This window comes from Oryzias latipes, chromosome 2 (genome assembly GCF_053564925.1).
Source record: "Oryzias latipes strain Hd-rR chromosome 2, Olatipes_Hd-rR_3.1".
NCBI lineage: Eukaryota > Metazoa > Chordata > Actinopteri > Beloniformes > Adrianichthyidae > Oryzias > Oryzias latipes.
In genome coordinates this window covers 43,205,032-43,222,207 of record NC_136238.1, presented here as the reverse complement: position 1 = coordinate 43,222,207, position 17,176 = coordinate 43,205,032, and the positions used below count along the sequence as shown (strand labels likewise).

General features: G+C 39.9%; 1 long non-coding RNA gene across 1 annotated transcript; it reads left to right on the top strand.

Annotated features, from left to right (window-relative positions):
• Positions 1-290: 290 nt before the first annotated feature.
• On the top strand, positions 291-15,239 carry LOC110013763 (uncharacterized). The gene is made up of 5 exons (XR_013653003.1): positions 291-917; positions 6,612-6,905; positions 11,351-13,813; positions 14,302-14,594; positions 14,706-15,239. It is a non-coding gene; the product is annotated as an uncharacterized LOC110013763 (long non-coding RNA).
• The last annotated feature ends 1,937 nt before the right edge of the window (positions 15,240-17,176 follow it).

Sequence of the window (17,176 nt, the reverse complement as noted above, 5' to 3'; positions counted from 1 at the left end):
CCCACAATTCATTAAAGATGTAACCTTTTACATAAAATCAATATCCTTTTCCTCCAACAAAAAAGCTCTCAGAACTATTGAAATTTGTAACTCTCTGCAAATATTTTCTGAATCGACTCCCCTGGCTGTTTAACATTGTTTGTGTTGTATGTTGATTGTATGTTGTATACTGCATTGATTGTTCTTCATGTTGTATACTTGCATTTGTTCAATAAAGTTATTTAAAAAAAAAAAAAAATTAGGTTGCTCTTTTTCTGGTCGAAAAAGATTAGTGACAGAATAGTTTTGTTTAATGAAAACTGCCACTTTTTCTTTTATTTGCCAGTAAGGGTGAAAAAGAAGCGATTTTATGCCGCCATCGACATCATTATGTGAGCGACAGATAACACTCCAGACCAGCTGGTGGCGCTAAAGCACCATGACGCTGTTAGCCAATCAAAGAGGAAGAACAGCACGAGGCGCTAGCAGCGTTAGCTTGTTAGCAGGCTAGCAGCGTTAGCTTGTGTTCAGAGGTCGGTGGTGTTTTGTTGGGACGTTTGTGAGGTTTTTGGACAGAAAGGACGATACGTGGTTCGTGTGGGAACTCTCAGCATTTTCCAAAGTGTCGTAAATGAGTGAAGAAGTGTTGAACGGAAAGACAACGTGGATTGCTGTGATTGTGAGACTAGCAGATGATCGAACGGAGCTGCAGTGAAGAGGACGGCGGTGTTTGTGGGAGTTGGAGCTGAAGATCGGAGCAGGAACCATGTCTTCCCTTCAGTCTCTGAGAGAGTTGATCAGCGAGCGACTAGCTGCTGCTGCTGAAGAAATCTGCAGACTCTGTGAAGGAACCATCGTCCAGTACGAGGAGGAGCTCTGTCGTCAGCGCAGACTGCTGGATGTCATCTGGAAACCACAGCTGCAGCTCCACCACATAGGTATGTAACCTTCATCACACAGACAGAGAAGCTCTTAGTTCATCTCTCACTGATTTCTCCTTCAGATTTGGGTTTTATTGAGTCTTTATCAGCAGCTGATTCTCTCAGGTTTCTTTAGTGGATATCAGGGTTTTGACCTTTTCCTAACACAGTTGGGACCACAAGACAAAAGATTTTAAGGCCCAGTCAGAAAAAATGTGACCACACATGATAGAACAATTCTGAACAAAATAACAAATAAAATTAGCTCAATAGACTTAAAATTAAACAAGTTGTTAACATTTTAAATCTTAATGATTTCTATTGTTTTGTGCATAGAAAACAATGGGAAAACTTGGTAATTACAGGAACAAAACATTAAAATGAGCAAAAATGTTTTTTCTTCTTCTAGATATCACATCTTCCCTATTTTTGTTCCAAACACTCCAATTTTCACAGGACATTCTTAGGGTGCTTCAGCAAGTTTGTAACATTTTTTAACTGATTAATATAATTAGGGTAATTCATTTATTGGTACATTTATTCAACATTTAAGTCATTTTTTTCCTTCTCTAAGGCAATTTAAGAGAGTAAAACACACACATTTCAAGTGAATAAACCTTTTATTTTTAGTTTCATTAGCCATCATCCACAATACTCAATAACGCAGCAACAGTCAGGAGCTTTCAATGATGATCTCCAGACCTCCATCCATCAGTTTGTAGCTCTACACAGCTTCATCTCCTTCATCAATTACATTAAACCAGGATGGAAGTCCAGGAACTTGGGAAATAACTTTTCCAATGTAGACTTCACCATCTGCAGATGAGTGGCGTACTCTTTTACCTGGTAAGGATGGGACGGTCCTCTTTTCTTGGGCACACTTGGAGACTCTGAGAAGAACCTGCAGCCACAGCAGATTGGATGAGAAACATTAAGTTATCTTTAAGTTCAGTCCATGGCTTATTTCTAGCTTTCCCTGTACTGTCTATTCTGGAAACAATGAAAACATCCTTCCTTCCCCTGGGGTCCTGCTGCAGCACTTCCTGCTGGAAATGAAGCTGATTTGTTAGAGCTCTGAATCTCTCAGCATCACCGTCACACTTCTCCATGTTACTATCATCTTTCTCTGATTGCTAAAGACCTGCATCAGTGATTATTTCAGTCAAGTTGTTCTTCTTTTCAAATGTTTTCTCCTGCTTTCTGCCTAAGCCTCCACTGCTTTTAGTTGCTTCTCTTTATGGCTCTTTGTGATGCTGGCCTCCCTTACTTTGGATTTAGCCTCCAGCTCCTTTCTTCTTTTTCTTACATCACCTAGTAGTTGTTCCAGCTTTTCAGGAGATAACTGAGACATCCTCTCTGATGTCTTACTGTAGGAGGACATCAGATATGCTTCATTTGTAACAGCTGATGCATTAGGCCTATGGTGAACAAGATAGTCTAACACACTGAATATCCTTTCTGGATCCTTGTTGTGTTTTGGAGCTGCTTTAGTTCATCTTCTCACATGCTCTCCTGCATCCCAAAATTCCCCCCAGGAAGATGTTCTTTGACAGACTTTTCCTAATAAGTTTTGAGGGCCAGCAGTACTGGTTGGAGCAACTGACCACAAAGTTCATCATAATCACTTTTCTTGGTGAGAGATTGAAAAACTTCCTCCTTTTCAATGAGGTGGTCTGGAAACAGACGTTCCTCCTGCATGAAGACGAAGAGAGAGTCTTCATTCTCAGAGTACTCTCCAAGGAAATCGACTAAACTTTTGTAGTAGGTGTTTAGGTCAAGGATGTGTCCATCTCCTTCTGTTAGACGCCACAGTGGAGGGGTGACAAGTGGAGCCCTGCAAGGGACTATTGTCTTCATCCCGCCTGCACCCGCAAAACTCTGAGGATTTATTCCCGCACAGTAACAGAGATGCATTGATTTAGTGTCGTCTCCTGTCCTGCAGGAAAAATCCACGTATTTGTAATGATATTATTACAGAGATTCATGCCCCTCCAGCCTCATCTTTTCATGCATTCCTCTTTTGTGTAATGTGTAATTATTAAATCTATTTTCACTAATATGTTGTTCGCTGAAGGTCACACGTTCCCAGATGTTCTTAGGGAAAGTGGGTTCTCCTCTGCTCAGGGAGGTTCTGATAGAGTGATGTTTGGCATTTCAGGTTCTGGTGGTTTTGGAGGAGGTTCTGCCTTCGGTTTGGATTTACGGAGAGTTTTACGGTCAGCCTGCAGCTTTGCTCTGAAACGGTGAAAGAGAAGAAAACTCTTCTTCATGTTTGCTCTTTCCACCTTTTTTCATGTCTCTCCATTCAGCAGCAGCTCACTGACGCGTAGACTTGATGACTTTTGAGTGACAGCTCAGAGGGATGGGATTCTGCTTCTTGCTGTAAAATGTGACAGTCTTTAATGATCCTCCCGTGTGTGCGTGAGTCCGCACGCAGACACACAGCCTGAGGCGCTGAACCAGCTGGTAAAGATGCAGGTCAAAGTCATTGGAATTTATGGAGGAAAAAATAACATTGTAATGGTTCAACAGAGCTGAAAATCTATGAATTCATTTTTTCCTGACGGAAAAATACTTTTTTTAGCTTCACCTCTGATGACCGTTTTTTGTGCTCTCGTATTTTACGTGGGGGAAAAACTCTCAGCTCCAGAGGATATAAACAGGTGAACAGCTAGAGTCGTGGGAGGGGCTTTGGCTTCAAACTCTGTCAGAGATGGAAACACGGCGTCAGATTCAGACGCAGCTTTCACTGCAGGAGTTAAAGCAGAGACTCTCTGGGATGATTTAATGAACTCAAACATGGAAACATGATTACCAAGTAGAACTCTTCAAAATAATAAACCTGATCTCTCCACATTCTCCGTGTTCACCATGCATTGATACACACATGGCTCCATGCAGCGATCAGACCATAACTTTAGCTGGTAGCTCCGCCCACACGCGACCGCGGTATCAGGCTTTAAAGAACACACTTTCTAAGAGGCGGGGCGGGGCGTAGCACACCCCCAACAACAGGTTTGATGACAGAGGCCATTAGGTGTCTCTGCCTGGTGCGTTCACTGAGCTTCAGTACATAAGACCTCCCTGAGCTGTGTATTTTCCTCCAAAATACTTTTTAACTTGTCTGACAGTTCATGTCGTCCCTCACTTTGCTCCTTTTCTTCTGCTTCAAATTGGAAGCGTGCTATCTTTGATTTTAATCTGAAAACTCCGATGGTAACCTTTTTACAGCATTTTTTTTCTTCTAGCTTTTCTGTGAGTGACTCATTTTCAGTTTCAAGATGCTGCCTGTTTGGTTTTGTTGGGGGATTGTCTCTCCTTTTTCAGCTGCTTATTGAATCGTCAAGGATCAAATATTCCCGTTTAGGTACAGTATCTAGAATTATTCCTTTCTGTTGACCGCTGGCCAAGAACATTTGGACGAATGTATGGTCTCAAATTCCATTCATCAAGATTGCTGTTTTTCCCAAAATCTTCTTTTTCACAAAGGAGTGTCTTCCACTTCCTGTCCAAGTTTTTCTCTGTAATATCTGGTGCATTTTCTGGGATTAAACATCTCATCCACCTGAGGGCATCTTTATTTAAAGATGTCAACCCTTTCTTTTTCAGTTGGCTTAGTTGGAAAATGTTCCTATTGAAGATCTGCCTTGGAGCTCTGACAGTTTGCTGCTAAGATTCCCTCTGACAGATCTACATGCAGCCCTGATGAAGCCATCTGAAAAAAGACTAACATTCCTTCAAAAATGGCTCAAATCAAGAAAAATAAACTTTCAACAGTTTTCTTATATTTGCTATTTCTTCTTTAAATATTACCTTAAAATCTTTGAGAACATGAAGCCACTACCACACCTGGCAGGGAGAAGTTGAAAGAGTCTTGTTGATTCTTGAGTCCTGACAAAACATGCCACTCACAGAAAAGTGTCACTAAGATTAAAAGTAATCAGTTAGATCTGAAGTAACTGGGAATAATGGCATTGTGTTGTTGCATAAATAATTACTTTGTGGGTGTATTATTGCTTTGATACATAACTTTTTAAAAACCATGGTGGAATCAGAACATGGGATTTTGTTACAAAATGTCATTACATTCTGCCTGTACTTTCACACGGTTAAATTAAATAGCACAAAAATTGTAAATAGCAAACATTTTTACCTACATTAACAGGTAACCCTTAATAAAAAAAAAAGTGTTTTTCTAGATATTTTCTGACAACTCTCTTAAATCAGTGATCAGTTTAACTTTGCTCTTGTAGTACAGTTTTACTGTACAAGTGAGAAAAATAACAATGTGCCTCTTTTAGCAAATGATTGCTCATTGTCGATTATTAACATAATTCTTTTAGATGTTTCTATAGAGAATTGAGTCTGTAAAATCGAATTCTGGGGGTTTTCTCAATGTTTAGGGTGGGCTTTGGGAGATTTTAATCACCTTGTAAGTTTCATGAAGCTGGGAGATCGACCCAAAATCAGAAAAAAAGCTGCGGTTGGATCACAAAAATGTCCAGTAAATACACTTTACTTTTCTGAATGAAAGCTTAAGTAGACGCTATTCCAAAATGCACCGCGATGCATATATTAACTACATAAACTTTCCAATGCGGAAACTAAGTTTTTCAATGGCAGACTGAACATGCGCGAACGGTATGCGCAGTGACACGCTTTGCGGTCCCTACTGTTATTCTCTTTTATGGTAAAAACCACAAGAAACAATTTTGCACAAAACCTATAGTTTGGCAGACATTGTGTGCCAAAATCTACGATTTAATAATTCACGGTTTTTAGGAAAATTAATTTTTTTAGATTGATTTCCATTAAATTTCACACACATTCCAATAATTTCAGTCTTCAAACACCTCAGGAGTTTTGTCGAACTTTGACCTCAGGAAGAAGCCGCCATCTTTGATTTTTAAAAACAGCACCTTTAGTATCAGATACTTACAAGAACTTGTCGTTGGGATTTTTATTGATTGTCTCGTAACTTTTCAGGCATCAATGGCAAGCTACTGTTGTAAACTACTAAGTTGTAGATTCTGAACGTGTGGTGAGCTCGCTAAAGGGGCACACTCATATTACTCCTTTATTTTTCAAAGAGTTTTTCTAAGTCAGTTTATGATGCTGATAGCTATGCTAGCACTTGTAGCCACATTAGCATAACTAGCATAGTCAGCATAGTATCTTAATCAATGAGTGCTTCTGAGTTAGTTGAGAAGGAGGGGTTAAATGTGCGTAGTGGCTGCTCAGGAAGTGGGGTTTGGTCAACGATGGGTGCTAAGAGTGGCAGTGGTGTTTAGACTCAGGCGGCGAGGACGACAATGGGGCATAGATGCATGTAGTGAGGGCTGGTGGAGCATAGAGGTGGGCGGTGAGGGCAGGTAGAGCGGGCAATACAACGCCACTCACAACTTTAATTTGCAATTTCATATTCTTAAAAGGATTAAGAAAATTGATTTATTTCCATTCAGCAGGTTATGGACTGACAGCTCTTCTCGTAGGGGGGAGGTAGTTGGGGCCTTTTGTAAAGCTGGGATACAGAAAGAACTTTTTATTTAAACCACTTCATGACACCCTTACAAGGAAGTTTACGTTACAAACAATGGTCCTTCAGGGGCTCCTCCTCCAAATATCTTGAAAGAGACTATTAAATTTGTATTGGCGTTTTTACAATACATTCCTCAAAACATAAAAAAGGCGGGACTTCTTTGGTTTTTGCAGGCCTCCCCCAGCATTGGCTGACTGAAGAGGACAGTCTCTGCAACCCACAAAGGAACTTCAGATTGGAACCGGAGGAACCAGGTTTGAGGGTTCAGTTGGAGCTGAAGATGGGAGCAGGAACCATGTCTTCCCTTCAGTCTCTGAGAGAGTTGATCAGCGAGCGACTAGCTGCTGCTGCTGAAGAAATCTGCAGACTCTGTGAAGGAACCATCGTCCAGTACGAGGAGGAGCTCTGTCGTCAGCGCAGACTGCTGGATGTCATCTGGAAACCACAGCTGCAGCTCCACCACATAGGTATGTCACCTTCATCACACAAACAAAGAAGACCTTTGAGCTTCACGCTTTTCTTTTTGGGGACCCGTCTGTCACTCAGTGGTGGTTCTACATTAACTTACTACCCGGGCGAGGAACCCCCTCTCTCCCCGCACATATAGAAATTTGATGACTTCCTTTTGTGTTTTCTATCTTTATTTTTCCATTTTACACAAAAAAAATCATAATTTCATAAACTACATGGGTGTCAAACTCCGTCACATAGGCGGCCTAAATCCAAAACACGCTTTGGGTTTTGGGCCGAACAAGAAACATTTACTGAAAACACTAAAACTAAACTTTTAAACTGAACTGAAAATGAATAAAAACAGAAAGGAATATCAATCCAGAAGAAATCAAGTTAAACCTTAAATAACATATAATATTTTGCTCTCCATAAAAATACATTGTCAAAATGATACAAATATGAACATGCTGCATAACAAAGCCTGGAGATACAGGGGTTGACATAGCCCAGAAATTTGCACTGGCCCACAGGGCCAGTAGTTTTTGAAAGTTACTGGCCCTGCCTGAAAGTTACTGGCCCGACACCGCGCACAGCGCGACCCGCCACCCGCCACCACAGGCGGCACCCAAGCGATGGATGCCGCAGGCGGACGCAGAAAGTACCACAGGTGCTTGCAACTTTAGGAGGGTCCGGGGACATGCCCCCCTGGAACTTTTTCAAAATATGGTTCAATTTGGTGACATCTAGCACTTATTTATATACTTTTCAATGACTGAAAATAGAGCATATCAAACTTAAATCTGCTCTAGTCTGTTTCAGATTTTTTGAATAGAGCACTGCAGTGTAGTAGGTAACACCAGTTAAGAAGTTTTCATGCTGCTTCTAATCACTGCTATTTCACATTTGTTCCTAATCAATAGTTAAGAAGTTTTATTTCCTTTTCTGCTCTGACTGCCTTGAGGTTCTGCTTTTTGTTACTGTTGCAAAGTTACATTTACTTTTTAGTTACTTTAGTTACTTAATTAAATTAAATTATTGAAAAAATTAAATAAAATTAAATTACTGAGATCATTCAGCTAACTAGAAATACTTACTGCTTACAGTGTTGTAAAGAAAAACAAAATGAAGTACTTTGACATTATACTGCATTTGAGTCTGAGATTCAGGTATTTGGAGTTGCCTTTGATTCTTTGACATTCAGCTTAAAGCTTAGTGCATACAGTTTCATCTACAATGCATTCATTAAATATCCTGCTGTCCATACTACTGACAGAGTGAACACTGTTCGCTGTTGCGGAGCGTGCGCACCACGTGACCAAAACAATCATGGCGGATGTTAAACTAAAAAAAATAAAGCAGGGATGAAGGCAAAGACAACAGAAATTTATCTGATTTCAGAACAAATCACCTTCCATTGTGTTTGAATTTGAATGGCTCACTTTGCCCAGTTCTCTCTCTCAAACTCTCAGTCCCTCTGCTATGATGAGAGTAAGGCACCTTCTTATATACCTCTTTTGCCACTCCCACCTAATTAGGCACTCTACTCAGAAAAAATTAAAGAAAATTATTCTCAGGAAATATTTCCTATTTCCTTCAACATTATAAGTCAATAATGTCCTTCATCACATTTACTTTAGCCACACATAATTCCCCTTAAACTATACAAAGAAAAAACAAGAAACAAAAACAAGATAAATGAAGAACAGCTGTTTCATAAGATTAACAACAATATATAAACAAACAAACAAAAAAACAAATCCCTCGGTTTGGCAGTCAGTGGAGGGGGCGTGGCTAAGACGCAGCTGGGCTGCCGTGAGTAAGCGTTTCTATGTACGTGTATGCCGAAAACTACTGATGAGTGTGCACCCGAGGTCTAAACTGTAAAAATGAAGGGTGAATTGTAAGAAACTATGGTTTCACAGCGAAAAGGTTTGATTATTACGTGGACGCGCGCACCAACCTGTGTGTGTGTGTGTGTGTGTGTGTGTGTGTGTGTGTGTGTGTGTGTGTATGTGTGCTCACGGTGTTCACTCAGAGAGAGGGAGCCGCTCCGTCACAGCGATGAAGACAAAGTAAATCTACACGTTTTCGCAAAATATACTTTATTGAAAAAGGTGAAAAATATATTAACCGTTAGATATTTTAGTGGCCCGAGCGGACAAGTGAAAAATAAAATCTTGTGGTCCGTGCTGCTCGAAAAACAGGACCGGGCCAGCGGACAAACGGCTATGTCGAGCCCTGAGATATGATCACTTTTAGCTCTTATAAAACATTAAAAACGTAACCATAGAACTCATCACTGGGATTACTTCAAAAATATTTGGCATTTTCCTAATTTTGTGCAACACCAACAGTAAAAACTCAGCTCTTAGAGCTAATGGAAGAATTTCGAAGATTTCAGGTTAAAAACCAGCAACGAGAAAACCGGGTCGACATTCTGGAGAAAAGACTGGACGATGTGGAACAACAAGTAAGGATAAATAATGTCATTCTCACTGGAGTACCGATCAAACCTCGGGCAAAGCTAAATGCAGCTTGAGCTAGCACTGCTAATGCTAATAGCGCTGACAGTCCCTCTTAAACTTAGAGCGGTGGAGAGACTCTGGAACAGAAAATACATTCATTTCTCACATCTAAAGGGATTTCCCTGGATCTCAATACCATCGAGACCTGCCACCTGCTCCCCAGGAGAAAGGAGACGGATAAACCAGCGATCCTCATGAGGTTTGTGAATCAAAAACACAAGCTAGCTCTGATGAATCAACGTAAAAATCGGAAAGGATCAGCTGTTTATCTGAACGACCATCTGACCAGAAGGAATGCTGAAATCTCCAAACATGCACGGCTTCTCAGGAAGCAGAAGCAGATTGAGAACACTTGGGTTAAAGGCTGCAGGATTTACGTCAAACCACTCGGCACACCGGACCGGTCCAAGGTTCTGGTTGTGAACACCATGAAGGACTTTGAGAAGTGTCTTATTTCGGTCGTCTGAAACAACATGGAGTAATAAACCAAAGAGCCAAATCTTCCACTTTCGGCTTCTCCCATCAGGGGTCGCCACAGCGAACAAGTCGCATGGTAAACTTGGCAATGTTTTACGCCGGATGCCCTTCCTGACGCAACCTTCTCAAACCGGGCTTGGAACCGGCAGAGGTAGAGAAGGGAACAAGGAGCAGCCCGGAGTCGAACTCGGGTTTCACGGACGGAAGGCGCCGCAAACCAGCACGAGCTAAACTGGCTCCTACCAAAGAGCCAAATAATTTCAAGAAATATGACGCCTGGATTCATCACTTTCTCCAAAAGTCTGAAGTGACCTGATTACTCAGCGGAGACTTCTGAACTGCAGACAAGTTGACCACAACTCGGCGCCGCTGATATCAGCTGAAGGAGGATATGGACCTGAATTTAATGTTTGCAGACATAATATTGAAGAGAACTATAAACTCTGTTGAAACCCATAAGAACAGCTGTTATTCAGCAGAAGAAGAAATGCCAACCTTGGACAATCGACAGATTATGGACCCTTTTATTTTACTTCACAGCATTACTTTATCATAAAAATATGTAAAAAATAAATGAATAAATAAATAAATAAAAATACAAAAAATAATAAAACAAATAATTAATCAATTAATGAAAATGGTTAAATTGATTGACTTTTATTGATATTACTTCATTTGATAATTTGATAAGTTGATTCATGATTTTTCCTAATGTAACATAATTTTGCACATATTTTTAACTTTTGATACTTGATGAAATTTTGCTATGAAAATTCCTGAAACAGTGTTATGTCTTTTTTACTGATGGAGTATTATTTTTTAATCAAAGTTGTCAACATAACTCAATGGAAATCCAAAATACCTCCACACCAGCGACTTCCGTGAAAGACGAGGGGATTCGAGTTCTGTCGATGGGTCTCCATGCTATCTTTTGAGTGGCTGTTAAAGGAGGTTGACCTGCAGCACTTCTTTTTTTAAAAACTTTATTAACAATTAGACTCGCAGCACTTCAACACATGTTTTTTTTCCGCTTGGCAAGTAACCAGATGCAGCATGGGGGCGTGGCAGCATCGACAATTCCATTTTTTTATTCGAAGTTCAAGACTGTGACTTAATTTCGATCAATTTCGATTTAAAGTCGAAATCGTGACACCCCTAATACAGAATAATAGAAGAACTTTAAATGTGACCTGTGTAAATCATTTAACATTTAATTTAGATTACATATTGACACTTTTAATGATATATTTGCTATTTATTTCAAATTTTAAAGAATTAATGTCACATTTATTTAATTATTTAATGGCGTCTATAAGTATTATTTCAATGAGTCTCTTGTGGTCCTCCAGACTCCTTAGACATTTTCTCCAATGATCACAGAGTTTATTGATGTTTGATGAAACCCATAACTCTTGGAAACGTATAAAAGGCTCCTTGTTGTGTTTGTGTTCCTGCAGGCCTCCCCCAGCATTGGATGACTGAAGAGGAAGATCTCTGCAACCAGCAGAGGAACTTCAGGGTGGAACAGGAGGAACCAGAACCTCCACAGATTAAAGAGGAACAGGAGGAACCAGAACCTCCACAGATTAAAGAGGAACAGGAGGAACTCTGCATCAGTCAGGATGAAGATCAGCTTGATCTGAAGCAGGAGACTGATACCTTGATGGAGATTCCTACTTATGAGGAAGATGAGAACAGTGAAGCAGATCTAAACAATCAGCAGAGGTTTAATGTAACTGATAGTCAGGATGAAGAAGGAAACCAACATGAAGAATCAACATCAACTACTGATGAAGAGACAGAATCAACATCAATTACAGATGAAGAGACAGAATCAACATCAACTACAGATGAAGAGACAGAATCAACATCAACTACTGATGAAGAGACAGAATCAACATCAACTACAGATGAAGAGACAGAATCAACATCAACTACAGATGAAGAGACAGAATCAACATCAACTACAGATGGAGAGACAGACCAGAACAGAGATCAGAGGAAGAGAAGAGACAAAAGACATGTCCAAAGTGTGGACAGCTCTTACATGTCAGAAAGTCAGTGTGACTCTGATGTTAGAAAAAATCTTAAAAAGACTAATCTTGGTAAGAAATACAAACAATCTCCAATCAAGTCTGGTAAAAACTCAAGAATAATTACTAACCCGTCTGAATACATGGAAACTGGGTCTGATGAAAGATGTTATATCTGTAAAGAATGTGGTAAAAGCTTTTGTAACATATCTCTGTTCAGAATTCACACAAGAATCCATGCAGAACATAAGAGATTTTCTTGTGAGGAATGTAATAAAAGCTTTAGACGCAGATCTAGTCTCAAAACACACATGAGAACTCATACAGGAGAAAAGCCTTTTTCGTGTAAAGAATGTAAAAAAAGTTTTAGTTGTTCATCTGCTCTAAAAAAACACATGAGAACTCACACAGGAGAAAAACCTTTTTCTTGTAAAGAATGTAAAAAATGTTTTAGTCAAATATTTCATCTCAAAACACACATGAGAACTCACACAGGAGAAAAACCTTTTTCTTGTAAAGAATGTAAAAAATGTTTTAGTCAAATATCTCATCTCAAATCACACATGAGAACTCACACAGGAGAAAAGCCTTTTTCTTGTATAGAATGTAATAAAAGCTTTAGTCGCAGTTCTAGTCTCAAAACACACATGAGAATTCATACAGGAGAAAAACCTTTTTCTTGTAAAGAATGTAAGAAAAGTTTTAGTGATGTATCTGCTCTAAAAAAACACATGAGAACTCACACAGGAGAAAAACCTTTTTCTTGTAAAGAATGTAAAAAATGTTTTAGTCAAATATCTAATCTCAAAACACACATGAGAACTCACAGGAGAAAAGCTTTTTTCTTGTAAAGAATGTGATAAAAGTTTTAGTCGTGTATGTCATCTCAACAAACACATGAGAACTTGTAAGACCTTTTCTTGACAATGTAAGGATTCAGTGTAAACTCTAAATTCTAAACTTTTCTAATAAGAGGTCGACCTCTCAACCTCTGTATCAGAATCAGCAGAAGACTTTATTTTACAGGAGGGGAAAGTTCTGTATCTCAAAAAAAATTAAATATTTTAAAATAAGTTTTTAATGCTTAAACTTCTGGGGTGAAACCTCAATGTTCTAATGAACTCCATAGCAACCTGAGCTTTCATTTCATGTACACAGAGCCACAGGCTGATGGCCTCCACACCATATTGATGCAGTAACTTCATTAGAGGGAGGCACAAGTGAGAATTGATCTGTAGAAATGAAATTGTCTACATTTAAAAAAAAAAAACTTTGGTTGTTTTGATGTATGATTCGCTACAGGAGGTCCTTTGTCCCAACAGCAGTTAGACTATAGAATGATACAGTTTAGGACTGCTGAAAGTGCTGCTGGATTTACTTATTTAGTTATGACGTGTACTTTTACTTCCACTTTTTATTGCTGTTTTAATTTTTACTGACTATTTGTTTTTCTGACTGCTATATTTCTTGTTTGGCTGCTGTAACAACTGAATTTCCCTCCGGGGATCAATAAAGTCTTGTCTTGTCTTATCCTGACTTTCCTGAACAGCTTTTTTAGGTTTTCATCTTCTCTAAGCCACAAATATCTACAGCAAAGAAATATATGATCAATACATTTTAATCTATGTGTAATCTATCCTGGCTTTTTGTCTTCTATTTTCTTTATTTTTGCCTCTGAACATTGATTTGGAGGATTGTTCCAGGTAGGATCAACTCCACAGCTGCAGGGGGCAGTATAAGGAAAATGTGAATCCTAATCTATCAGGTAGGTAGATGGGAAGAGGTATTTAACTAGGTGATAGTGTGCAGGTGGGGGTTTTGTCTGGCAGTCATGGTGAGCTGAACAACAAACATTTCAATGCTTGGATGACTTCAGCGACCCCATTGGTATGTTTATTTCAATTTCATTTATATTCTGATATTTGTGGGAACAATTTTCAATAGGGATGGGAATAGAAGCCTCATAGGGGTTCATGTAATTTTGCCAGAAAAATGAACTACCCATTCAGGGCTTCGAAACCACACAGAACAGCGGCATCTGGTGGTGGACTAGATGTATATCGACATGTTTCAACAAAGCTCCTTGGAACACTTCAATGTGGAAATGATGATAAAAAAACGTAGAACAAAAATTTTTTGTTAATGATGACTGAAGAAAGAGATGTATGCATTCTGTTTCTAATCTTTTACTACATTTAACAAATTAATGTTTAATTATACATGCATTCTGTTAGAATAAATGTATACATAAGTTATCCTATATTTACTCTGAACTTTTTTAACTGTAAAAAGTGTATACTTGTCTGCGGGAGAAGAATTTTTTCTCTGCATTGAACTGGGAATTCACCTTTGACCTTTTGATCCTTGCCCTGAAGCCACAGGAGCTGACTGATGACCCTTGATCTGCAAAAAAGACCCTAATCCCCTGGGGGGAGTAGCAATCTCCTGGGAACGGATGTCTCTCTGTTTTATGACCATTGGGGGCTGTGTGTGTGTGTGTGTGTGTGTGTGTGTATGTGTGTATGTTTACAACCACCTCCTTGTATGCTGTATGTAAGGTAACGCCCTGATTTTAAATTAAAGTGAGGAGGCAGACTCTTGAAAACTCAGAGCACACGTGGAATGGCTTGAGTATGTTCCTGTCTGCTCTCCTCGAGAAAAGAGATAAGTGAGTATGTGTCCTTTCTTCAAGCTCAAAAATAGTTACTAAGTGTTGGCTTAGTTGTAGACCTAACACATTCTCATATTGCTATCTGGACTTTTCACCCCGCTGCTACAGAAGTGTTAGAGCAAAAGGCATATGCAGGCTGTGCTGTGCAGAGAGACGGGAAGCCACAGCGCAGCATGTTCAGAACAGGAAGTAGGGCCCCTCGTCTGCAGACAGAACTCAGATGTACATCATGCAGGTGTGAGGACATTTCCAGAAGCAAAGCAGAAGCAAGCAAGAGGCCACGGTGTCTGACACCCACACACTCAACAAGTGTGAAATGCTACAGACTTGAACTGGTTGGAACCAGCCGGACGGAGTCACAAAAAGGTCACTGGGTCTTCTCTAAAAACAGGAAGCCCACTGTTGGAGGCATATGCGGGCGACGCAACAGTTTACCCTATAAGGAATTGGACAGCCACCAGCAAAGTGGTTACGTCTGCCCACAGGAGGAGGAACTCAGAGCCGCTGTAAAGACTTCTCCGTAGGAAGTCCCCGGCGCTTTTTCTCTTATCTGCGGGGGCCCTGTTCTCAGCTGTACTTCTGTGTTTTTCTCTTGCTACTGTCTTAGAACTATTGTATCAGGGAATAAACTTCTAATCTTTACCGGTTCGACTTATGGTCATTTTCTCCTCGACTACTTGAACACGCAAAGGAAAAAGCTGCAAAACGGAAAGATCTTTTTCCTTCATGATTTAAAAAAAAAAGCAAAACAACACAACATGTGACGCTTTCAGTGAGAAGTGCTTGACACAGCAAAATACATATCAGATGAAGAAAAAAATACACGCAAAAAGAACATGTATAGTGCCAGACTCCAACCTAGAACCTCTGGATGTATATGCCACTGACTATTCCACTGAGCTATCTCCATTCACATAAAAACAGCTTGACATCAGAGATTCATTCCAGTGTTTTTTTTCTTTTTGATACACAACGTTCATGATGTGGTGTTTTATTAGGAAAAACCGAGTTGAAATGATCCTGAGCCACAGAAAGTTTTTAATAGGAATGAACTGACGCTGATTCTAATACAAGCGAAACAATAGAACTGGTCAGGAAACGTTCAGGATTCATTTCACATTTCTATTGAATAGCGCGCCCAACTGTTCAAACACAAGTGACATCTGAACCGTGGTTCGACCAAACGAAGCATTTGGCGCGTCATACATCATCAACCACGTGATCTGGGCTAGTTGACACACACCCCGAAACATTGTGCCGAAACACCGAAACACTGTTTCATGAAGGTGAAGCGCCGTGTCAAACGGGCCATCCCTAATTTTCAACAAGTGAAATAGTTAAACCACACAATATTTGCAAAATTTTTAATATAACAGTTACTATATAACTTTTTAAGGAGAGAAAGGACGACAGCATTCTTAAAGTGCTCAGGGACTTGACCTGACAGCAAGGACGAGTTAATTATTGACAGGACACAGGGACCGATGGACTGGAAGACATCTTTGAGCAGAGATGTAGGCAGCACGTCGAGAGAGCAAGAGGATGACTTCATTGTATCAACTAATCTGACTAGCTCAGGGAGACAAACAGGTGAGAATGTGTCTAAAATCACAAGCCGAGGTGATCATCCTTGAGGAATTTCAAAATAAAAGACTTACAATCACTGCTGGATGAGAAATACATTTACTCTTTATTTTCTGTCAATAAATCATATTTATCAATAAATCCTTGATTGTAAATGATGGATCTAAAGTTGAAAAGAAGTCAAAGTGCTGACTCAGCACAGATCAAAGGAGACACAGATGATTTCCTGGAATGAAGAAAACATCAAACATCATGATGTGATCTGGAACTGAGCTGTTCTTCAGAAGATCCTCCCAAACATGGAAACTGTTGCTGCAACACGTGAAGCTTTGCTTCTGTTGCTAGGTAGATCTGATGGATCAGAAGCAGACTTCTGTCAGCTGGAACTGGGGCTTCTTCCAGACCATGACATGTTGTTCAATAAAGTTCATTCCAAAGCGTGACTGATTCATGAAGTGGTTCCTTGAGCCGTGAGTTTTGCCAGCAGCAGGAATCCCTGAGAGTTAGGAGACAGTTTGTGGAGAGAGTTTGTAGATTTAGGAGAAACCAACGTTTGAAATGAAACCAAAGTGTCCTAAAGCAAAATCACTGAGCACATCTCAATGTTCCACAAACAGTCATTTTCCACAGTGGACCGTCACCACACACTTTACAAGACAGTTTCTCACAACTTTATGACAACAAATCCTGAAATTGTTCCATTCAAGGAAACATTGACTAATATTTGGATTGATGCTGTTTTCCATCTGTGTTTTCAAACCTGCATCAAGAATTAGCTCATGTTTATTGATTCACTTTCTGTGGAAGTTTGTACGGTGGCCCTGAAGTGCAAATGTGACAGACAGGGCTGTGGGTGGTGGTTTGTCCCTCATGGTGTTCCATAGTTTAGCATTCATGGCCAGCACCTGTCTGTTGAGCTGTGATTGGCTCACAAGGCTGATAAATAGCAGCAGTAGGAGTTCCATCTAGATGCTGGTTTCCTGGTTTGGCCTTGG